A 25,672-nucleotide genomic window follows, 5' to 3' on the forward strand; every position below is an offset into this window, starting at 1 on the left:
TGTACGTGGGTTCCAATAGGGTCATTTGCATACCCACAATCCTCTTTCACTTGTCATCCTTTTTATATAGTTGAAGTAATTTTTCCACTTAGTTTGATCAGAACATGAATAAAAAGTATTCTCTAGAACATGTTTCAAGTTGTCATTTAGTTTTCCTTCCCACACTGAGAGTCCAAGGAGTTGTGTTCCCTCCGGTCTCTGCCACAGACGTTCTACAGTATACTCTGGTTTCTCTTCAAACCGAATAAATCTTTCGCCTTTTACTAAAGATTTCCGTGGAGAGGAACATTAAAGAGTTTCACTAAATTTTTGAAAGTTCTATCTCTGATAGAACTGCCCAACTTTGTTTAAGAAAGAAACAAGAAGATATATTCTAAGATACAGGTTAATCATCTCTGTCTACTGGGAATGACTATTACACCCAGTTTTGTAGGACCTTGTGCTGCAGTGAGGGGCGATTTAACAGCCAGAGCTGCCGACCCTGGGACAATGGTTCGAGTCCCGGCTGCGGCTCAACGGTGTGTGACTAGCAAATCACGTAAAGACCACGCGGGTAAATAATATATGTTAAAAAAGCTCTCCATGTGTAATGGATGTAACGTAATGCTCGTGTAAAGCGGTCTATTACCTAGAACACAATTTGCGCAATGAGAGCAACAAAAGTAAACCTCTGTTACACTCCCGATGGGTCACGTGTGACTAAGAAGTCTTGTCACGTGGGCTCCTGTAGGGCTTATTTGCATACCCACAATCCCCTGTCACTTGTTATCCCTTTTATGTTCTTGAATTGATTTTACCACTTAATCAGATCAAAGTTCAATCAAAATGTTTTCACTGAGACATGTTTCAAGTATTCATTTATTTTTGTGCCCCACACTCAGAGTCCAAGGAGTTGTGTTTCCTCCGGTCTCTGCTTCAGTCATGACAGATCATACTCTGGTTTCTCTTCAAACCGAATAAATCTTTCGCCTTTTACTAAAGATTTCCGTGGAGAGGAACATTTAAGAGTTTCACTCAATTTTTGTTAGTTCTATCTCTGATAGAACTGCCCAATACTGTTAAGATAGATATAAATAAGCACATGCAACATTGCAATACATCTATAATGAAGATCGATATTCATGACATTTAATGGGTGAGCACTTTTGACCCTGTCAGGCCTCTCAGACCCACTGCTGCAGGAGGTTGTGCTGTGTGAGGGGCGATTGGACAGCCGGAGCTGCCGAGCCTGGCTGGAACAATGGTTTGAGTCCTGACTGCGAAATATGGAGCAGATTTTAGAAGCCCCTTGCATCACTTTTACGCCGTCGTTGCATCACTTTGTGACGCAGTGACGGCGTAAACAATGTGCCACAATGCAACATATTTACAATGTGACGCATCTAGTGAGATACGTCACGTTGTAAAGCCCTGCGCTACATTATACATGCATCAGGTATAATGTATGCAGAGTGGGCGTTCCGTCGCAAGGAGGCCCCGTGAAAGTGACGCAGTGAAATCTACAAGATTTCACTAAGTCACTTTTACGTCCCCGCTGCGTCAAAACCTTACTCCTGTTTATAGAAGGCGTAAGGAGTGATGCAGCACAGCAAGTGACCAAGAACTGGATCTGCTGTTTTTAACGGAAACGTGGCTAGGCGCTAATTCCGAACCTGATATTACAGAGGCACTCCCCCAGGGTATACTATAGAGAGATTGGATAGAGCGGCCGGTAGAGGAGGGGGGATCGCAGTGATTCATAGGCCTTCTATTGACTGTGTGATTGAACCTGCGTCAATATCTGACTGTGAGGCGGAGGCTTTTTCGCTAAAGCTAAGCCCTAACCTGACAGTGAAAGGCCTATTCATTTACAGACCCCCGGGTCCCACTACCCGTTTTCTGATAAATCTATCGGAGAGCTTGGCCCATTTATCACTAAGGCATGACAAGCTTTTGGTTCTGGGTGATCTGAATTTACATTTAAAAGACCCCTTGAATATAGAAGCGCTACATCTTCGCCATGATCTTCAGGCATTTCAGCTACAGCTAAAATCGCTCGCCCCTACCCATCAGCACGGTCACCTACTTGATCCGGTGTTCGCTAATTGGGAGGATGTTATAGTCTCTAAGCCGCTCCCAGTCCCTTGGTCAGACCATTTTTTGGTACCGGTGGTGATTAGACTACCGGAAAGTGACAACCGAGGGGTAGGGATTGGTACCCACTCATTTAGGAAGTGGAAAACTTTAGATCAGGAGAGGTTCAATAAGGAGCTGACAGAGGGTGGCCCTCCAGGTGGACTGGATAGTGACACTATGTATGAATTTGGAGAGGCGCATTATTAAGGCGTTCGATAAGGTGGCGCCGCTTCTCCTGAATAAGGAGGGGGGCAGGAAACGCAAAACTGCTCCTTGGTTCACCCAGACACTGCAGTCCATAAAAACGGAAGGTAAGCGCTTGGAGAGGAAATGGAGTAAGGGTAAATCAGGATAAATTGGTGTATAGGACACACCAACGGAAATACCAAAAACTGTTGAGACAGCCTAAAGCCACCTACTATAAAACTAAAATTGACTTGGTCGAGAATGCTACCAAAGAATTATTTAAAATATATAAGGAAATCTCATCTCTGGCCGAGACGCCCACCCCTAGCAGAGGTGACGCAGAGGAGTGTAATCGTATCGCTACCTACTTCTCTGAGAAGGTGGAGGTGATATATTCATCCTTCTTTGGAACGGTAAGAGCTGGGGCAGACTTTGAAGAACAGAGGATAGAGTCTAAAATAGACCCTAAACTCAATTATTTCACTGTCCCCACCCCGGAGATTCTCAAGAGGACATGCCTTGGTGTTAAATCTGGCTCACCCAGGGATCCTGCTCCGGCTAAGGTGATGGCGGATAGCCTGGATGTACTCAAACCTTTTATTAGACATGTGTTGGAAGTTTCGTTTAGTTTGCATACGCTGCCTGAAAACTGGAAACGTGCAATCGTTCTTCCAGTTAGGAAGAAGCCTAACGTAAGCCTAGACAAACTCGACAACCTTAGAACAATTTCGCTTCTGCCTTTTTTGGCAAAAGTAGCGGAGAAGCTGGTGAATTGCCAACTGATGACACATGTGGAAAATTCCAGCCTCCTCCACTCGTCACAGTCTGGGTTCCGGGCAGGTTATTCAACGGAAACTGCCCTTCTAAAGGCCACAGAAACCATTAGGCAGGGGGCAGATGCGGGACACACCATGGCTCTAATAGTGTTAAATCTGAGCGCAGCCTTTGACACTGTAGCACATTACACCTTTCTGCAGTGTCTAAACAAAGGCGGTGTCTCAGGATCTGCTCTAAAATGGCTAAAGTCCTTTTTGACAGGACGTAGCTTTCAGGTCAGGCTCGGTGCGCACCACTCCATAGATTTTGAATTGCAGCAGGGGGTGCCTCAGGGCTCTGTCCTGAGCCCCACGCTGTTTAATTTATATATGGCCCCGCTCGCAGAGATAGTGCATGGCTTTGGAGTGGGGGTCGTCTCTTATGCGGACGACACCCAGCTGTTGATCTCCCTGTGACAGGCCCCGGAACTCGCGGCATCTAACTTCAGGGCCTGTATGCAGGAGCTTGCTGCATGGATGAATAAGAAGTGCCTTAAACTGAATGGCAGCAAAACCGAGGTTATGGTGGTGGGGGGCAGTAGCACGAGCTGGTCTGCGGAGTGGTGGCCGTCGAGTTTGGGTCCAACCCCCGTACCGTGCAACAAGGCGAAAAATTTGGGGGTGTGGGTTGACCCGGCCCTCTCCTATGAAGGACATATAAGAAGGGTAACTGGCAAGTGTTTTGGAGTGCTGAAGTCCCTGCGAAAAACTCTGGATCTTCTCCCGTTAGAGGCACGTAAGACTATGGTCCATGCACTTATAACATCACGCCTCGACTATGCCAATATCCTCTATCTTGGTGCTACGGAAAAGAGTCTTGGTCGACTGCAGATGCTACAGAATGCCGCTGCGTGGCTGGTTCTTAATCAACCTAGGAGGGTGGCTTAAAAAAAAGCCCTCACAGCATTGTTCTGGTTACCCGTGAGGCAAAGGATGATGTTCAAGACTCTATGCACTTGACATCGCATCCTCAATAACGCTAGCCCATCCTACCTGAGTGACCTGGTCATCAGTTATGTGCCACAAAGGTCTTTGAGATCTATTGGCACCAGACTTGTGGTAATTCCCAAGGTCAAGAAGGCTAGGATGGGGGGTCGCTCCTTTAGGTTCCAGGGCGCTCAGTACTGGAATAAGCTTCCTCAAATGCTCAGGCTGGAAAGCTCTGAGATCAAGTTCAGAAAGATGCTGAAAACTCACTTATTCTCCAGCAGCATGTAATGGTTCTGTGAGGAGTTCTGCCCTTCTTTATTTCACCCAGCGCGGGGACACGCCGAGATGGCGTAACCATTGCGCTTTATAAATGCCTTATTATTATTATTATTATAAGTATAGGGCGCCCCCAAGCAGTGTGTCACTTTTACGGCATCTGATGCGTCACGCATCTGTCTATTCTTGTGCCATGGTGAGCCGCATTGTAAATGCGGTGCATCCATGGTGGCGCAAGGGGTTTCTGCTGAGACGCAAAATAATTGGCGCATCCCTGCTGACATGCAGGGATGTGCCAGTTATTATAAATCTGACCCAATATATTTAAAAATGTGCCCGTGTGTGATGGATGTAACGTAATGCTTATGTAAAGCGGTCTATTACCTAGAGCACAATTTACGCAATGAGAGCAACAAAAGATTTCCGTGGAGAGGAACATTAAAGAGTTTTATTCAATCCTTTCAAGCTGTGTCTCTGATAGAGCTGCTCTACAAAGTTCATAATAGATAATACATTCAGATAATCTGTTTACATTATTTTTGAAGATGGAAATTTAATAAGATGTGTGTGATAATCAACATTTTGTAAATCTAATTGTACGTTTTTTCAGGATTTGTTTCAGGTTTTAACAGTTTCACAGTTTATTTTAATGTCAGTGTGACTTAAATTTCAAGGGGCAGATTTACAAGCCCCGTACGGCACATTTGCGCCGCCGTTGCGTCACTTTTGTGATGCAACAGCAGCGCAAAGCCAGCGCCATGCTGCGGGGTATTTACAATGTGACGCACCTGGGAGATGCGTCACGTTGTAAAGCCCTGCGCCACATGTGGGCTTCCGGCACAGAGGGGGCGGTCAGGCGCAGGAACGCCTCGGAAAAGTGGTTTCACTCAGTCACTTTTATGGCCATGCTGGGTCAAAACCCTGCTCCTGCTTGAAGCAGGCGTAAGGATTGACGCAGCATGTTAGGCATGGGGCACCTTGAGCCTTGCTGGAGCTGCGTCGCGCTTGTGACGCAACTCCAGCAATGCACCGCCTTTCAGCCGGAGGATGCAACACGCATTTGCCTATCCGAGCGCTACGGTGCGCCGCATTGTAAATGCAGCGTATCAGTGGTGGCGCTCGCGTGGTTTGGCGTGTCGCAACTGTTCTGGCGCATCTCTGCTGATTAGCCAGACCCCTCAGGAAATAGCGGCATAGATTAGCAAATTTAGCGGCACACAAATAGAAATTAGGCGGCACAGATATGGAAATTTAACAGCAATTTGCGGCATTTTATTTGGCCATTTTTCCTACAACAAACACAGATATCTTATTTTTTTAGTTATTTAACAACATGAAGCTATGTATATTGAATACAGATGTGTATATAGACGACTCTACAGGTGTACTATGCCATTAAACGAGTGCATGTTGTTCACCACTACAGCTCAGTCTCTGTTGATAGGGGCAAACATTTGGGGTAGCAACATAGGAAAAAAGATTTGAATATGCAAATGTGGAATGTCGAGGGGCAAAAGAGAGTTGAACACTTTCCATGAAGCTAACGCTGCCCAAAGCTTCTTGTTCACCAAATAGTATTAACACTCACTGTATTTACAGGCATGCATGCGGGACAGGCATTTTATTCCACCTGGCATTTCCCCGGTGAGGCCAGTTTTGAACGTAGGTGACACTCCTGGTGCCTCTGCCACTTACCTCAGCTCCCTGGTAAACACTGTGGGGCAGATTTATGTTAACTTGCGCATCCCCAGGGATGCGCCAGTTAATGTGCGCCACAGTGCGCCACTGCTCCGCCACCCATGGTGCGCCACATTTACAATGCGGCGCACCATGGTGCAAGGCAGTGAAGATGCGTGACGCATCTCTTGGCGTACGGGCGGTGCATTGCAGGAGTCATGTCGCAAGTGCGACATGACTCCTACAATGCATGGTGCGTCACCCTTACGCATGCTTCAAGCAGGCGTAAGGAATTGACGTAGAAAGTGACTGAGTGAAATCTCATAGATTTCACTCAGCCACTTTTAGGAGGCGTTCCTGCGCAGGAACGCCCCCCCTGCGCAGGAACGCCTCCTTATGTCGCAGGGGTTTCCAACGTGACGCATCTCCTAGATGCGTCACATTGTAAATAGGGCGCATTGTTTGCACCGCCGTTGCATCACATTACGTGACGCAATTGCGGCGCAAAGAGGCGCAAGGGCCTCATAAATCTGCCCATGTGAGGCTTCAAGAGAGAAAGAAAGAGAAGGCGGGAGGGGGGAAGGTTGAGAAAAAACCATCAAGATGGGAGAAGAGAGAGAGGAACGAAAAAGAGAGAGAGAATGAATGTACTGAAATAGATTGCTTGAGGAGATGAAGGAAGCGAGAGAAAGAGAAGGAAGGGGGGGTTGAGAGGAAACCATCAGAGAGGGAGAAGAGAGGGAGGGAAGAAGGAGAAAGAGAGAAATAATGAATGGGCGGGAATAGGTTGCTTGAAGAGATTAAGGGAGTGGACATAGTGGAGTAATTTTGCTAGGGCTTCTTATGGTTTCCCCAGTTGGCCCTACAGGCATAGGAAGCAGATTTACTCACGTTCCATTATGTTTTTTCAAATGTACTTAACATTTCAGGCGTGGCCACAACGGGAGAAGCAGCCTGATGCCTGAGATGAGGTCGTAGTGACTGGTCTAACATGGCTCTGTAATGATGATATATGCCTTTGGTGGCTGGAGCTGTATGAGAGGCTGTGACTGACAACTGAAGAGAGGATGCTCCTGACATCAATCAAGCGTAAACGACATTTGGAAACATGCACCAAAGCTCATTTGTGACACTTTGCATATTCATGAGACTTCATGCTGAAGCCAGCCGGATGGCTCTGTGACTTCAGCACTTCGGATGGGATATATGACGTTACAACGCATACTTTTACCACGCCTACCATTACCACGCATTTTTTACAACGCAGGATCCATTACAACGCATACCATTACAACGCATGTATTTACAACGCAGGTACCTTTACAACGCATACCATTACAACGTAAGTATTGGTAAGTATATAATATTTTTTAAAATGTAATTTAATTAAAATTAATATAATGTAATTTAATTTAATTTAATTAATTTAATTTAATTAATGTAATTTAATTTAATAAATTTATTTTAATGTAATTTAAATTTAATTATATTTAATTTTTACCCTGTACCCCTGTACCCCTTTACCCAAAAACCCCAAACTAACCCTAAACCCTAAAAATACCCCTTTACCCAAAAACCCAAAACTGACCCTAAACCCTAAAAATACCCCTTTACCCAAAAACCCAAAACTGACCCTGAACCCTAAAAATATCTCTGTACCCCAAAAACCCAAAACTAACCCTGAACCCTAAAAATACCCCTTTACCCAAAAACTGAAAACTGACCCTGAACCCTAAAAATACCCCTTTACCCAAAAACTGAAAACTGACCCTGAACCCTAAAAATACCCCTTTACCCAAAAACTGAAAACTGACCCTGAACCCTAAAAATACCCCTTTACTCAAAAACTGAAAACTGACCCTAAACCCTAAAAATACCCCTTTACCCAAAAACTGAAAACTGACCCTGAACCCTAAAAATACCCCTTTACCCAAAAACCCCAAACTGACCCTGAACCCTAAAAATACCCCTTTACCCAAAAACCCAAACTTATAATATTTTTAATAAAATGATATACTTACCAATACTTACGTTGTAATGGTATGCGTTGTAAAGGTACCTGCGTTGTAAATACATGCGTTGTAATGGTATGCGTTGTAATGGATCCTGCGTTGTAAAAGTTGCGTGGTAATGGTATGTCGTTGTAAAAGTTGCATGGTAAAGGTTGTATACCCTTCGGATGACATGTGGAGTGAGCTGCAGGTGTCAAGGTTCAATGCATGCAGGACTTTTGCGCTGTCTCAAGCTTTTGAAGTTGACAGATTGATTTTCTTGAACTTGGATAATGGTATTGTTTTATTTTAAGTGCTTTGAAGCGGCAGAGCTGGGGTAGGAAGCTCTGTATAAAAGTGAGGTATTAAAGTATATGTATATTTAGTGGTATAGCACCCGTGCTATATAGGACAGGATCAAAACCTGCCTCAACTCATTGTGGTCCATGCAGTATCTACCCAAGGCTTCTGGGTGTGTTATCCTGGCATACACTGACCAGTTCTCTGTAGCTCTTTCACCCTCATAATTCCCATACAGGAGGGTTTGTGTCTCATCTTCATCACTACGTTTTGTGAAGCCTTTGACGTTCCGTTACTCCTGTTGCGGAGTCGGCGGGGGTGCATATATTACTTCATGTTTGGAAAATTCAGCGCAAGTCATTTACAGCTTCACTGAGGCCTGAGCTGGAGACCTTTCATCGCAGGAGGACTGCTGTTACTTGTATGTATCCGTCTCTCAGCTAGTGTCTGTCCGCCTATTTCTGACTGTCTGCCTGTCCTGTGTCAGCATGCATCCGTCTCATGTTCATTGTCTCAAAGCCTTTGTCTGTCTTATTGCTTGTCCTGTGTGTCAGTCTCTCTGGGCCCAATTCACAGAATGAACTTAAAACTCAATCCTAAACTTACTACTATTTTGGTATTCACAGAATGCACTTACTACTTTTGGTATTCACAGAATGAACTTACTACTTTTGGTATTCACAGAAGTTAGGATTTTGTCTTAAGTTTGTCTTAAGTCTGTCTTAAGTCTGTCTTAAGTTTGTCTTAAGACAAACTTAAGACAAAATCCTAACTTCTGTGAATACCAAAAGTAGTAAGTTCATTCTGTGAAATCCAAAAGTAGTAAGTGCATTTTGTGAATACCAAAATAGTAGTAAGTTTAGGATTGAGTCTTAAATTCACTCTGTGAATCGGGCCCTCTGTCACTATTCGTCTCAGGCTTACCTATGTTCCTGTGGCCATTGTAAGTACCACATACAACTTCTCATGATGAATAGTGTTATTTGCTGGTAAAGGTGCAATGGCTGCTCGAGTTGCTGTGAAAGAGTGAGGGGAATAGGGGCGAGTGAGGCAGACCCAGCTCTGGTTAGAAGCCCAGGATGCTGCATCAGCTGCTGAACTGTACTCTGCCATTGATCCTTTAAGATTCTCGAGCCGGGCCTTATTAAGAGTCCTGCTGCAGTTTACTCTACTGCACCATTACATAAGCCCTAATGACCCCTCATAAACCTTTTCTCTGGATTCCTTCAGTTCAATTACATTGGCACTTTTGTAAAAATCGCAGACTTTTTACAAAAGTGCCGATTTTGCGGGTACTTTTGTAAAAGTCGCGGCATTTTTAAAAAAGTGCAGATTTTGCGGTTTGCCGCGAAATCGCGAAATCCTGGAGGGTCTGATTAGCAGAGATGTGCCAGCAGTTGTAAATCTGCCCCCAAATGTTTTACAGTGTCTCCATAAATAATGCCACATTCACTAAAATTAGGTTAGGCAGAACGGAACGGTGCCTTACTCCATAATAAACAAACACTGGCAAAGCCAATAGTTCTCGCCTATGCGAGAGCTATTAGCTTTGGCAATGTGTTTTAGCCAAGGGAGTGCCGGACATTGCCACATTCTGGGTGGGATCTTCATGTGCCTCTCAGTGAGGAGTACCCTGAGGACAGAAGATGAAAGCCATGCTGGCTTTCTGATGGCACACTTCTTCCTGTTGCCTATGTAGAGGCGCCTCGAATGGGCAGAGTGGGTGAGCTCCATCCCCTACAACTGGTGCTTTGAGGTTCTAAGAAGAAGTGTAAAAGTTTATCAAGGAGTTTGGTCTGGTGGCTGCTGCCCAAATCAGTGGACTCCTAAGATTGTCCAATACCTGATCCTTGCTAAGATGAGGAATTTTTACATCCTCGCTGCGTCAAAACCTTACGCCTGCTTGTAGCAGGCGTAAAGAGTGACGCAGCACAGCAAGTATAGGGCGCCCCCGAGCAGTGCTGGAGTTGCTTCGCGCTTGCGACACAACTGCAGCACTGCATCACTTTTACTGCATCAGATGTGTCACGCATCTGTCTATTCTTGTGCCATGGTGAGCCGCATTGTAAATGCTGTGCATCCATGGTGGCACAAGGGGTTTCTGATGTGACGCTAAATAGCTGGCGCATCCCTGACGATATGCAGGGATGTGCCAGCTATTGTAAATCTGACCCAATATATTTAAAAATGTGCCCGTGTGTGATGGATGTAACGTAATGCTTATGTAAAGCGGTCTATTACCTAGAGCACAATTTGCGCAATGAGAGCAACAAAAGATTTCCGTGGAGAGGAACATTAAAGAGTTTTATTCAATCCTTTCAAGCTGTGTCTCTGATAGAACTGCTCTACAAAGTTTGCAACAGATAATAAATTCAGATAATCTGTTTACATTATTTTGAAGATGGAAATTTAATAAGATGTGTGAGATAATCAACATTTTGTAACTCTAATTGTACGTTTTTTCAGGATTTGCTTCAGGTTTTAACAGTTTCACAGTTTATTTTAATGTCAGTGTGACTCAAATTTCAAGGGGCAGATTTACAAGCCCCGTACCGCACATTTGCGCCTCCGTTCCGTCACTTTTGTGATGCAGCAGCAGAGCAAACCTAGCGCCATGCTGCAGGGTATTTACAATGTGATGCAACTGGTAGATGTGTCACGTTGTAAAGCCCTGCGCCACATGTGGGCGTTCCAGCACAGAGGGGGGCGTTCCGGCGCAGGAACGCCTCGGAAAAGTGGCTGAGTGAAATCTACAAGATTTCACTCAGTCACTTTTACGGCCATGCTGCGTCAAAACCCTGCTCCTGCTTGAAGCAGGCGTAAGGATTGACGCAGCATGTTAGGCATTGGTGCACCCTGAGCCTTGCTGGAGCTGCGTCGTGCTTGCGACGCAACTCCAGCAATGCGCCACCTTTCCACCGGGGGATGCGACATGCATCTGCCCATCCATGCACCACGGTGCACCGCATTGTAAATGCGGCGCATCAGTGGTGGCGCTCGGGTGGTTTGAGGTGTCGCAACTGTTCTGGCGCATCCCTGCTGATTGGCAGAGATGTGCCAGCAGTTGTAAATCTGCCCCAAATGTTTTACAGTGTTTCCATAAATAATGCAAAATCCACAAAATTTAGGTTAGACGGAACACAACGGTGCCTTACTCCACAATAAACAAGCATTGGCAAAGCCAATAGTTATCGCCTATGCGAGAGCTATTAGCTTCGGCAATGTGTTTTAGCCAAGGGAGTGCCGTGCATTGCCACATCCTGAGTGGGATCTTCGGGCCCGATTCACAGAATGAACTTAAGACTCAATCCTAAACTTACTACTATTTTGGTATTCACCGACTGCACTTACTACTTTTGGCATTCACAGAATGAACTTACTACTTTTGGTATTAACAGAAGTTAGAATTTTGTCTTAAGTTTGTCTTAAGACAGACTTAAGACAGATTTAAGACAAAATCCTAACTTAATTCTGTCTTAAGTCTGTCTTAAGTTTGTCTTAAGTCTGTCTTAAGTTTGTCTTAAGATAAACTTAAGACAAAATCCTAACTTCTGTGAATACCAAAAGTAGTAAGTGCATTCTGTGAATGCCAAAAGTAGTAAGTGCATTTTGTGAATACCAAAATAGTAGTAAGTTTAGGATTGAGTCTTAAGTTCATTCTGTGAATCGGGCCCTCCATGTGCCTCTCTCCGTGAGGAGCACACTGAGGACAGAAGTTGAAAGCCATGCTGGCTTTCTGATGGCACACATCTTCCTGTTGCCTATGTAGAGGCACCTCGAATGGGCCGAGTGGGTGAGCTCCATCCCCTACAACTGGTGCTGTGTGGTTCTAAGAAGAAGTGTAAAAGTTTATTAAGGAGTTTGGTCTGGTAGCTGCTGCCCAAATCAGCGGACTCCTAAGATTGTCCAATATCTGATCCTTGCTAACATTAAGACAGAATGCTGAAGTTTCTGTTACTTTTCTGTCCACGATATGAGGAGTTGCAGATTGAAACTTGTCAATCAGCTTAATACATGAACAAAACGGAAGAGAACCTGGTAAGATTCCTGGTGGGGTGACGGAGGGTCTGTGATCTCCAAAAGAATAAAAAGTCTAACTCCTTCACTCTTATATCCCTCCAGTATCCCTTTCAATCAAAATAACTGTCTAACATGTCCACTTCTGAAATTTCATATTTCCACTTCACTAATCCTTTTTGGGTTCCAGAGTAGCGTGCTACTCACCGTAAAAGCGCCTCCACATCTCATCAGGGGTAGCAAGCACTATATAAATGCAAACCTTTTTCCCTCTTCTATCCCTCCGTTACCCTTCTCTATCCAAATAACTGAATAACATATCAACCACTCAAATTACTTTCATTTATTTATTTGTTTGAAAAGTTTTATATGGTGCTGGCTAGACCCGGAGTTATCAGAGCGTTTTACATGAGTACGAGCATTGTTTCAGAGCATAGCTACAAGTTACTTAGGGGCATATTATCAAGAATCGCGTTAAAAATTATCGCCGCTTTAGCGGCAGAAAACTGCCGCTTAAGCGGCGATAATGGACTTGATAATATGCCCTTGAGAATTCCAATAGTAGTCCATATTCTGGTGTGAACATGGTCTTCTATTGGAATTCTCTGGGGCATATTATCAAGCCCATTATTGCCGCTTTAGCTGCAGTTTTCTGCCGCTAAAGCGGCGATTCATATTTTCTTGATAATATGCCCCTCGGTTACAAGTTACACAGTTTCAGAGCATAGTTACAAATAGCTGGAGCGTAGTTACATGTGTTAAAAACATATACGTAAGGGAAAAAGCAGGCAAGGGGAGAGATTCACAGGAGAGGTGATAGGACTAGGAGCAGGGGAGGTAGACAAAGAATGAAAGAAGGAAAGAGGTGGGGGAGAGTGAAAGAAACACAACCGGGAGACGAGGAAAAATAGTGTCCAACGTCACGTGTGCTGTGATCCCAGTGGAAATGGTGTCATTCCCACACCTCTGCAGTGTGTGTCTCCCTTTACGCTGTGGACTCTCTCAGAGGGGTCTCTGAGACTGCAGAGCATACATACTGGACCCCTCCCCAACAAGGGGAGAGAGAGTGCTTTGACAATTCAACACTATTCCTCTATGGGTTCCAGAGTAGCGTGCTACTCGCCAAAAAAGTGCTTCAACACACCATCAGGGGTAACAAGCACTATATATATGCACACCTTTTTTCCTCTTCTATCTCTCCAATATCCTTCTCAATCCAAATAACTGACTAATATCCACCACTCATTTCTTTCATATTTCACTATACTTATTCACCACTAATCCTTTATGGGTTCCGGAGTGGCGTGCTACTCATCAAATATGAACTTCACACCCCATCAGGGCTAACAAGCACTATATAAATGCAAATCTTTTCCCTCTTCTACCCCCGCTATCATTCTGAATCAAAATAACTGACTAACCTATCCATTACTTTCATATTTCACTATACTAATTCACCACTAATCCTTTATGGGTTCCGGAGGAGGGTGCTACTTGTCGAAAAAATGCTTCAACACCTTGTCAGGGGTAATAAGCGATATATAAATGCAATTACAATACAATACAATACAATCTGCAAACCGATTGGCGCCCTACCATCGGCCTCAGCGGCCCACATGTGGGAGAACGTCGCCTCCAATATTCTGGCCAACCACCATAAGGACATTGCTTGGATGGCCACTCCAGGATGTCTGCCAGTGAGAGCATTCATGCAAGCAAGAGGGCTCAATCGATACAATTTGTGCCTGAAAAGATGAACTGCAGATGAGGCATTCTACCATCTCTTTTGGGAATACGTCTACACCTGGGACCTGCTGAAGGACTTAAGCACAGAGCTTGGAGCATTGATACCAACATTACACACCACTTTGGAGTCGGTAATGTATGATTTGTTTCCAGGGAAACATGCTCTCTGAGACCTTTAAGACTCCTAGAGGCTCCTGAGCTGCCTTAAAGATGTTCTACTGTTTTCCAGAAACCGCCTGGTAGCAGGTCAGAAGGAAAAATCGACTCTGGCCTGCTGGAAGATGATGCACAGCCACCTGTATACTACGCTGTAACTTGCTGGTGGGCCATCCTGCCCGCAGGCAATGCCAGCCAATCTACCATCTCTGCTTAGACACCAATCACGACCTAAGAGACCGCCTCAACCCTGAAAGGCATCCATTCAGGGGCCCCTCCAGACTCCGGCTCACCACACATCTACTACAGAGCCACCACTGCCATCGCACCAGAATCATGACGCACCAACCACACCACCTTCGAGACCGGCCTTTTCCCCGATGACTAGAAACGCACAGTATTCAGGCCCCTTCTCAAGAAGCCCTCAGCAGATCCGACAGACCTTAAAAACTACAGACCCATCTCGCTCCTTCCCTTCACGGCGAAAGTCGCTGAGAAGACCGTCAACGCAGAACTGACAAGGTTCATCAAAGACAACGCATACCTTGAACCCTCCCAATCCGGATTCCGCAGCAACCACAACAATGAGACCACCATGCTCGCCGCCACAGCCGAAATCTGCACCCTCCTCGACCAAGGCCACACTACAGCCCTGATCCTACTCGAAACTTCAGCACCTTTCAACGCTGTCTCCCACCACTCACTCACTGCCAGACTACACAATGCCGGCATACAAGTAACCGCCCATGACTGGATCCAATCGTTCCTCACCGGCAGAAGCCAAAGGAGCATACTGCCAACCTTCCTCTCAGAAATCAATTGCGGAGTCCCCAAAGGATCATCGCTTAGCCCAACCTTCTTCAACGTCTACATGGCCCCCCTCGCTGCCATCGTCCGACAGCACGGCCTCAGCATAGTATCCTATGCCCACGACACCCAGATCATCCTTCTCCTCACCAAGGACCTCACCACCACCAGACTCAACTTCCAGGAAGGTATGCAGGACGTCGCGGCCTGGATGAGCAACAGGTACCTAAAGCTCAACTCGGAAAAGACAGAAGTCCCCGTCCTCTGAACCACACCAGCCACATGGAACAACACCTGGTGGCCCACTGCCTTCAGCAGCCCCTGATCCCCACGGATCACACCAGAAACCTTGGCTTTGTACTCGACTCCTTCTTCTCCATGAACCGACAGGTCAACTCCATCGCCTCCAGCTGTTTCAACACCCTCTGCATCCGCGGTGGGACTTTCAAATGGATCCCCCGAGTCAAGGAAAACAGTCACCCACACACTCATCACCAGCAGGCTGCACTACGGAAACGCCCTCTATGCTGGCATAAACAATTCTCTGCTCCGCAAGCTCCAGACAATACAGAACACTGCCGCTAGCCTCGTCCTCGGCATCCCTTGACACAAGCACATCAGCCAACACCTACGGATGCTCTACTGGCTCCTCATAAAGAGAAGAGTCACCTTCAAGATACTAGAACCAAGTCCTGTGCACATGTTTTAGGTTGATGGTTTTAGTGTATAAACCAATATTAAAGAACTTTTCTTGCAGAAATTATGAAGGTCGGGCCCGATTCACAGAATGAATTTAAGACTCAATCCTAAACTTACTACTATTTTGGTATTCACCAACTGCACTTACTACTTTTGGCATTCACAGAATGAACTTACTACTTTTGGTATTAACAGAACATAGGATTTTGTCTTAAGTTTGTCTTCAGACAGACTTAAGACAGACTTAAGACAAAATCCTAACTTACGTCTGTCTTTAGTCTGTCTTAAGTCTGTCTTAAGTTTGTCTTGTCTTTGACTGTCAAGTACCGCGATCTAAAAAATCGCGTGCTATTGACATACATCCCCTCTGAGGCGATGGCCTTGGAGTCATCAACGCCATGTGTCTGTGGCCCTGCGCTGTCCGCTGCCTCCACCCTCAACTGCGGCCCACCAGGGCTCACACATCAAATCGAGTCCTGAGCGGCCCAGACGTGCCATCGCCACAGGCACCACCGCTTGGACCAACTCCAACCGCCAACTGCCAGTGTCCAAACGGTCGTACTGGCAGACTGACAGAGTTGCTTGCACCTGTTGTGGATGCCATCTTCTGCCTGATCCCCTGCTCAGCCCTCCAGGTGCCACTGACTCAGTGCACCGCAACCCATGGACCTTTACTGATTGAGTTTTGTGCTGTGGAGAGGTTGCGCAGCAATGTCACCTCAAGCAGTGTGGGAGACCTGGGACGTTGATGAGGAAGATGATGCAGGTCTAACACACCCCACTGCATCTGCATCAGGAATTTCTCGAAAGTACACAATCCAAGATTTTTTCATCACATGAGCGCGCTCAGCTCCAGTGCCCCAACCTCAGTGCACTGCTACTTACGGACACTTCTGTTTGCATGTTGGGTGACGCAGTTGACTCTGTTATGCAGGTGTTTTCTATTTCTGTTGCACTCGTGTCCACTGTTCAAGTTATTGCCAGCACCAAGCACTCCGTGCAGGCTGACATACATCCAGCACAGGCGTCACTGTACATGTGGCCCAATAAATGGACAGGGCACAAGTACCCATAACCAGTTCAACATAATATCTGCGTGTGTCCCTGTGGTCTTGTTGTATGCATGAGGGCCCTGGGCCATACAACATTACTTTGTGCTGTGTACAGCGGGCACAGACATGTCACAGCAGGCAGAGGGTTTGAGCTTGGACATATAGCTTTATCGTCACCCACTCAATTCATAAGGGGAGTGGCCGGGCCCATCATACGCAGAGCCAACATGGGTGTGTGACTGCTATTTACGTGCCCTGGGTGTGGTTCTGTACCATGAATGTGCATCTGCATGCGTCTCTATGGCAGTGTGGGTCTCCTTTGTGCGGTGTAGGTGATCCCTGAAGGATGATAGGCACCAACATATGTGATCTAGTTCGCCTTCCATGGGTTCGGACCTCACCCACCCCTGTTCGGCTGCCTCCTTTTGGCGTGCTGACACCTGGCATTGGGGTGCCATGTGTGGGTGGGTGAAGTGTTGTGAGCCAGCTGTGCTTGCGGGTGCTCCTGCTGTGTAATCTGTTGCAGGGTCTGTGTTCTCATTAAAGTAGCTTGGCTGCCCGGGTCCTGGTGGTGAGTTGTGTCGGATGTCCATGGCCTGTTGTAGAGTGTCGGAGTCGAAGGTGTGGTGGTCCTCTCCGGCATCACAGATGTGTTGTCTTCTGTGCTCTGCTGGAGGTGTTGTGTGCCCCTCTGCAATGTGAAGGGGAGATGCATGTTGACATTGTGTTGGCATGTATGTTGGCGCATTGTTCTTGTTTACATGCAGACTGTAGGACAATGTACATTGTGACTGTTTGGGAGGTGCTCAATATTGCTGCAGGACAGGGTACATTTGGACTACATGACGGATGTGAGGTTGTACGAGTACATTTCCATTTCACAGATTCCAGCTCTGTCAGATGTAGTAGGCCTGTTTCTGCGCGTGTGCAGAGCCAGTTGTGTCCTCTGTTCTGCAGTGCCGGCTTTGTGCTTTGTACCACATTGTTGTCAATGTGGGTGTGCTGTTCTTGCTATGTGTGTGTGCTGCTGTGTGCCACAGGGATCAGAGACATGATCCAGGGTCATTGTAGGTGTGCAGTGTGCTACACCTCATTGTGAATGTGTGCCATTGTGCTCGTCCCCCCAGTCCCTGGTCATTGCTCACCCTGTTGAAGTTGTGCCAGGTCCTCTTGAGCTGTGTCCGTACTCCCTACTCCTTGCACCATCTCCACACTGATTTCCATTTCCTCCAGCTCCACCTGTGGCGCAGGAATCCCACCTCCTGTCACCGTTGCAGCCTTCCTGTTGGCAGCGGGTTTGCGCCTTATTTAGGTTGTCACATCATGCCAGCGCCTCTTGGCCTCCTCAATTGGCCTTCTCAACACTCTGACTGCATTCCAGGTGGTTTAATTGTGGGTCAGTTGATGGTAGTGTTGTATGCCCTCTGTGATGCAGATCTGGTTTTGCTGCGAACTGCAGCTGTCTTCCTCTCCCTCTTCTCCTTGGCCGTCCCCGTGGTTCCTTGATGGTGGTGTGTGGGGGTTGTGGGATTCGAATTGGCCTCAGCGCTCGGTCAGGGTGCATCCATGTTGCTACGCACTTTGGATTTTTCTGGTGTGTTGTTTCTGTAGTTTTCATGGTGCATTTTACCGCCAGACGCGTGGGATTTGCAGGCCTGTCTCTGGTTTTCGCTGCTTTTTGTACCACAATTAGCCTCATCGCAAGATTTTTTGCATTTTGCATTTTTGTGGTGTGGCGTTGATTTTAACGCAGACATTTGACGCATTGTCTGGAGACTATCTCATGGTACCGCCGTGTTGAGAATGCTTGTTTAACACGGCATAATTTCCCCGCGATAGACTGAGATGTTGGAAGTTGCATTAGGTTACTTTTGCGATGGTTATCACACGTTCTTGAGAATATGCCCCTATGTGTGCTGCATTCTGCAGCACACATAGAAAGAGCAAAACTCCATTAATGATCTTTTTAGTGCAGGAAAGTGTCTCTTCCTGCACATAAAAAAATCATTAAACAATGACGATTTACTACTTCCATGTCAAGTAACAAATCGGCATTATTGATTGTTTATGTGCAGCAAGGGACACCTTCCTGCACATAAACAATCATTTCCTGCAATGCAGGGGAGTCTGTGCTGGTGCTAGACTATTTTAGCACCACTGCTAGGGAAAACACAGGGGTGCACCGTATTGTTGTAAATACGGGCACCCCTGTGTTTTGCAAATGGCAGGGCACGGCACTCCAAAATTTGCCGCAGTGCTCTGCCATTTTCTTGTAAATATGCTCATGTTATAAACACTACTCTGTCTGACCCATGAAACTTCGCCAACTGAAATGCTGACAATTTTTAAAAAAAATCAAACAATTCTCCAATGTTAGGTTAAGAATGTTTAACGTGAATATACAATAAACTAATAATTATTCTTCAATATAGCAGCATAATAACATATGGATCAACATATGATTACTAAGGATTGTAACAGACTACATTTTAGCTACTCAATAGGGACATCTAATAACAGCTTTAGTTACTGCACCTTTGTCCTGTTGATGCAACTGGTGCCTCTACTAACAGCTTATGTTACTGATCCTGTGAGCTACCTACTCAGTAAGGACATCTAGTAATGGCTTGAGTAACTGCAGCCTTGTGCTGTTGATTCATCAGGGACATCTAATAACTACCTGTGTTACTGCACCTTTGGGCTGCTGACTCAACAGGGGCATCTAGTAACGGCCATTGCCACTGCACATTGTCTGAACGCACAGGCCCGTATACCGATGGGACACATGGGGCATGAAAAGTGACGCATCGCTGTGTGAAAACAGTGATGCAACACTTTTCACTGCGCCCTCCTTGCAACACCAATGATGCGTCATATTTACAGTATGACGCATCATGTCGCAAGGAGTTACAGATACGTCAGTATTTCTGACGTAGCTGTATGGCGCAAAAGTGATGCATTGCTGGAGTTTGTCACAAAAGTGACGCAACTCCAGCAATGTATCCTTTCACATGGGGCAAGCCCCATGTGAAAGGGCCTGCATCAGTCTTACGCCTGCTGTGAGGCAGGCGTAAGAAATTGACGCATTTGTGTTCTAGAAGTGGCGCAGTGAAATCACATAGATTTCGCTGCATCACTTCTACAACCCTTTCTTGCGTCAATACGCCCCCCTGCATACATTATACCTGGCGCAGGTATAATGTGGCGCAGGGGTATACAAAGTGACGCATCTACCTAGATGCGTCACTTTGTAAATATGGCGCAACAAGGCTCATTTTTTACGCCACTGGTGCGTCACAAAAAGTGACGCACCAGTGGAATAAAAGTGACGCATAGCCTCATAAATGAGGCCCATGGAAACCAGAGGGCAGGCGCAGTGCAGCACAATATTTACTAAATATGGCTGCTGCCGCTCTCTTCCCTAGCGCTGGTGCACAAATCGGCTGAATTGCAGCACGACTGAGACCTTTGGTCACTATGTGCAGGGCCACAGAATTATTCAACTTTGTAGCAACAACGTTTTCCAGAGAGTTATGGATTTGCAGCATTGTCCTCATTACCCATTGTCTGCTGCATAACCTTCCTGAACTGTATATACTTAGACTAATTTATAGATGTCAGGTATTGGCTTTTATGGCTCTATCTAGCCTCACACTTCTCTGCGACACCAATGAGTAAGTGCAACCAAATGTTTGTTTCTGGCACAACTTCAGCCATATCCACACACCAAAACACTTCAAAAGTAGGCTAGACTGTACTCACACACTTCTTTCCATGAATTAAAACGGAATGTTTAAGGAAGCCATCACTCACTTGTTTCCTCTTCAAATTCCTCCAGAGGTTTAGCCACAAAACAGATTAGGAGCATTACTCTGGACGTGAAAGATGACATAAAAACTCCCCATGTAGGCCGCACAAAAATACGCAAGTTCCATCTATGGCACTTCACTAAATAGCATGCTACCCATCCCCAAACGTGTTTTGGTGCCTCTTTAGGGGCGCCCTGTACATACAACTACAATACAACATACTTAAGCCCAACAGCACTGCAAGACTATACAGGGTAATACACAGTCCAAAACATATTGACTTGCACTGCCAAACTCATTATCAGCCTCTGAGACATAAATGCAAAACATGCAGTAATCAGTGTGGAAAACACCAATTAAACATGTTAGGCTTCATTCTGAGGTGGGAAACTCAGGAGAAGTTAGGGTGGACTGATTATCACCCAGCATAATTATATAACTTGAAACCATGGCCATAGTCTCCAAATCTGTCTTTGTCCTTTTATCATGATGATATTCATAAATATATATAGCTTGAGATATTTTAGTAATAGTTTATGGTCACCGATCCCACCAAGTTTAAAAAAAAAAAATCAAAACCTTTATTGAAAGAATTTTCAGACACATTACACTGAGCAACAAAGCAAAGTCCAAATCGCCACAGGAAAAATCAAGTCATGCAGTCGTAAACAAGTAGATTACCCCGTGCCACACACAGGAACATGTTAAAATTGCAATCTCAGCGTCTCTACTAGCGGGGTCCCTGCCCTCATGAGGGGACACACATATGGAAAAAGCATTAGTAAAGGCGGCGAGGGGCCAAGAAGGAGTGAGGAGGCAGTCACTGGCCAGCACTGGCGGCCGCAGCGGGCAGAGGGCCGGCGGGGAGCGCGGGAGAGGCAGCACCACTGGAATGGGGTTGGGAATGGAGATAAGTCAGTAGGGGGCCCCAAATGTCAACAGGTTGGGACCTGGCGGGCAGTAAGTCCCAGAACTCCGACAACAGAGTTTGACACCGCGAGGCGTCCTCCAGCCAGCCTTCAGCTCTAGGACCAGGTCTACGACCCCAGCACATGGCCACCCTACACTTAACCCAGGACCAGCAGCATCGCAATCAGGCATCAGGAAGCATTGGGACAGAATTTTACAAAACCGAGGAGACACATTGGAGGGTCAGGATGCACTGTGGTGGCAGTAATATCAGAAATAGTGAAACACACCTCCCGCCAGAATAGAGAGACCTTAGGACATAACCACGCCAAATGTGCAAAGTCTGCGGCAGGGGCAGCGCAGCGCATACAAGTGTCCCGTGGAATGAACCCAAGCCTGCTGAACCCCACCAAGTTTGCCCATTTTCTAAATACAATTACAAATTAGAAAGAGATAAGGGGCTGTGGTGTGTGGTTTGTGGATATGTGTGTGTGTGTCTGGGTAGAGTGACAAGACTCATCTGTTCTGTCCTTTTTCCTGCAGTCACCAGCTCTGACGTTCTTCTTGTACATTATGGAGGATATCTACATAAGTAATCAAAATCATGCATAGATTTTGATGATATACAAAGACCACAAGACTAACCTGATATGTCAAATGCCCTGCCTATTGTAACCTTGTAGATCACACATGGGGACAGATAAAATCTGATGGAAAGTCAGCAGATCTGGCAGAAGGGATCAGCCTAATGGCTCTGGCCCTTAGGCAGAGGACCGCCATCCCTATTTAGAGATGTCCACCTGCCTGGCTGCAACTTCTTTGCTGTGAGGGCAGCCACTGCAGCGGCACCCCCTTCAAAGCCTAGCAGGTTTGCTGAGCGGACACCATTATTGAAAGAACTCACTCTGCAAACTTACTCCGCAAACCTATACGTATAAACTCTCAAAGTGGGAGTTTGTTTTCTCAATGCAAAACGTGGCTGGCGTGAGATGCAGGAAGCTTTCTCCATGCGTGCGGGGCCATTCCACACTTTCGCCACCTGTATTCGCCATGCTTTGGGAAGGGAAACTTGGCGATGGTAGCCCCACCCTCAATGTCATGGAACACACCAGGTTGGAGGTTTACACCAGCAGAGGCTCCACAGGTGCAAAAAGGGCCCTTCTGTCAACTCTACATAGAATGGGAGGAATGGAGAAGTTGGCAAGGCATATCCACCATGGAGTTGTGGTGGTGCTCTGCCAGACTCTAAGGGCCCGATTCACAGAATGAACTTAAGACTCAATCCTAAACTTACTACTATTTTGGTATTCACAGAATGCACTTACTACTTTTGGCATTCACAGAAGTTAGGATTTTGTCTTAAGTTTGTCTTAAGACAAACTTAAGACAGACTTAAGACAGACTTAAGACAAACTTAAGACAAAATCCTAACTTCTGTGAATACCAAAAGTAGTAAGTTCATTCTGTGAATACCAAAAGTAGTAAGTGCATTCTGTGAATACCAAAACAGTAGTAAGTTTAGGATTGAGTCTTAAATTCATTCTGTGAATCGGGCCCTAAATGAGGCCCTTACTTTCACCTCTGTGTTTGCTTGTGGTTCCTTGATCCCACCAGCATGAAGTATATTGTGCTAAAGAAAACACCAAGAATGATCTGATAAACAGCAAAGCATCAACCTTTAGAGTAGGGCAGAGTGGAGGTAGTTTAGGCACATCTGGTTAAGGTCATGGAAAGAGAAATAGGTTTGCAACCCATGTAACAAAAAATACTTTTGTACGACAGAAACTTGCATTGAACATTGTCTCTTATTGCAACTCATACCTCTTTTATCTCAAACTTTATTTCCCAGGCCTTCAACCTCTTGACTATTCTTTTCCAGGCGGTTTCAGCCTCAGCACTCTGCCCGGGGTCCAAATGACTGTCCCTTCTCCCAAGTTGATTTTGACAATTTGGCTTGTTTTTGTCTATGGGCTCAAGACTGTTCATGATTGGATTTCCCATCTTCCAGTTATATCCTGTCTCACACAAGATAATTTCAAGCCTTCACCCCAGAGATTATGGAGGAGAGGAAGGCTTCCTCCTTGCTTACCTGTCTAAAGATGGCCATCATAGATGATGTATGTCTGGCCAGGACTTTAAAATGTTTAGCTGTGGTTGCTACACCTGCTTTTAACTACACTGTTAACACCTGTTTTCATCTGGTATTGTCCCTAATGGATGGAAGAAAGGGGTTGACGAATCACTTTTAAAGAAGTTAAACGTGGACCCCAGGATAGAAGCTAACCACATACTTGTTTTTCTTTCACCAGCAGTCACTAATATTGGTGAGAAGTTCTGTCTCACTGGTTCTAAACATTTTGAAGAGCACCAGTTACTAGATGCTAGCTGGGCGAGTTTAAGGTCTGATTAGGCAGTTACTGCTCATGTGGTTGTTTTGAATGATTTTAGACACGACAACAATAATGGAATTTCCACCTGCCTTGTTCTGCTTTTGCAGTTGTGTTGTCCTGTTACCTCCAAATGAGGATCTTAAAGAAAACCCTTCTTTTTATTCTGTGCCTCTTGAAAATTTGCGTTGTTGATCCCACCATCATTTATTGACTAAACCATGACAATGCTTACTGAGCTGGCCTTCCTCAGGAAGCTATGTGGAATATTTAAAGCGCCCAAAATATGACAGCCTGAGTTGTTATGATTTTCAGGAAATTTGATAGGTTCTCACATTATGCTGTGCTGGTGGCCAGTTTCTAGAAGGATCCATTGTAAGGTGCTCAGTTTTGCCTACAAAGACTTTTGTTAAACAGTCCCTATGCTGTGTATGTGATTACCAAGTCTAAGTATTCCCTTCATTTTAGCTCTTTCCCGCTGCAATATGTAATAAGATTTAGAGAGGCTTGTTTGGGGAGGGGGGTTGTAAAGGGCGATGATCCTTCTCTTTTCTTGTTTCCTCCATTTGGAGTGCACTGTGAAGCCATAACATATCATTTATGTCTAACCAGAGGCATGCCTCTTCTGCCTAAAGCAGAGGTTAACCATGTGACTTCTGGGGATCCCTACTTGAGCATTACCGGAACCCTGGGACCCCTACTGAATTATTATTTGAATCTGGGGACTCCCAGAGAGTTACTACTAAAAGCAGAGGACCCCAGACAAAGCATTTTCGATAATGAACCGCAAAATAATACACAGAAACTACAAAAGCAAACATTCGCAAATAAATGTAAAAATAAATTGAACTTTAAAGGGAGGGATGGAGCTTTTCTAAATTATTTGAGGCCACTCATCACCCATACAGTTTTCTGTTAGGTGCACTTGCACTGCTCCCAGGAATGCATCTGAGTATACTAACTTAATTTGTGCCCCTCCCATTTACAGAACATTTAACATTTTTCAATTTTCAATTTTGCTTTTTTATTTATATACACATAATTAATGTGTTAATATTATTACCTTTTCTTAGCAGTCGCAGAGCCCCTGAGTAGGCTTTATGGACCCCGTGGTCCCCTGACCACATGTTAAGAACCACTGGCCTAAAACGAATGCATCATATATCAGTTTTTCAAAGTGTGCTTTAAGGCAGTAGTAGAATTACCCTACACATACTCTTTGAGTGGCTTTTTCTTTTTGCTGAAGTACACATGATGGAGATAAATTGTGTTAAAACAAAAACATTGTCAATAATAAGGAAAAAATTGGTGCCACATAAATGGTATTTAAAGCATATGCCTTAGGAGAATGTTACTAAGTATAAGTACTTCGAAGTTATGATAGACGCAAAAAGAGCATTCATGGAGCAAAAACTGCAAAGAATGAGGGAAAGGGGTGGCATAAATGTCAGCCTTTAGTGATCTTTATCATCAAATACTTTATTCGGTCATTTCGACTGTTAGACCTGGCATCATTGGCGTGAGTCTCCCTTCCATTTTGACGGATTGCCACCTCTGTTTTGATATGTTTTTGCTGGATTTATGCTTTGGGCACTGTGCCACTGCTAATCAGTGCCACAGTGCAAGTGCTCCCTATGGTAAATTAATGTACTAATTGGTTATTCCATGATTGGGTTATTTGATGTATCTGTCAGCCCCTAGTACAGTGCACCATGTGTGCCCAGGGCTTGAAAATCAAATGCTGCTGGTAGGCTTGCAGCACTGGTTGTGCCACCCACAGAAGCAGCTTTTAAAGTGTGT

The 25,672-nt window shown here is 45.4% G+C and overlaps 2 non-coding genes across 2 annotated transcripts; both read left to right on the forward strand.

Annotated features, from left to right (window-relative positions):
- The first annotated feature begins 219 nt into the window (after positions 1-219).
- LOC144808109 (U5 spliceosomal RNA) lies at positions 220-335 on the forward strand. Its single transcript, XR_013606641.1, has one exon. It is a non-coding gene; the product is annotated as a U5 spliceosomal RNA (small nuclear RNA).
- Positions 336-931: 596 nt separating this feature from the next.
- Positions 932-1,047, forward strand: LOC144808111 (U5 spliceosomal RNA). Its single transcript, XR_013606643.1, has one exon. It is a non-coding gene; the product is annotated as a U5 spliceosomal RNA (small nuclear RNA).
- The last annotated feature ends 24,625 nt before the right edge of the window (positions 1,048-25,672 follow it).

This window comes from Lissotriton helveticus, chromosome 1_2, assembly GCF_964261635.1.
Source record: "Lissotriton helveticus chromosome 1_2, aLisHel1.1, whole genome shotgun sequence".
Lineage (NCBI taxonomy): Eukaryota > Metazoa > Chordata > Amphibia > Caudata > Salamandridae > Lissotriton > Lissotriton helveticus.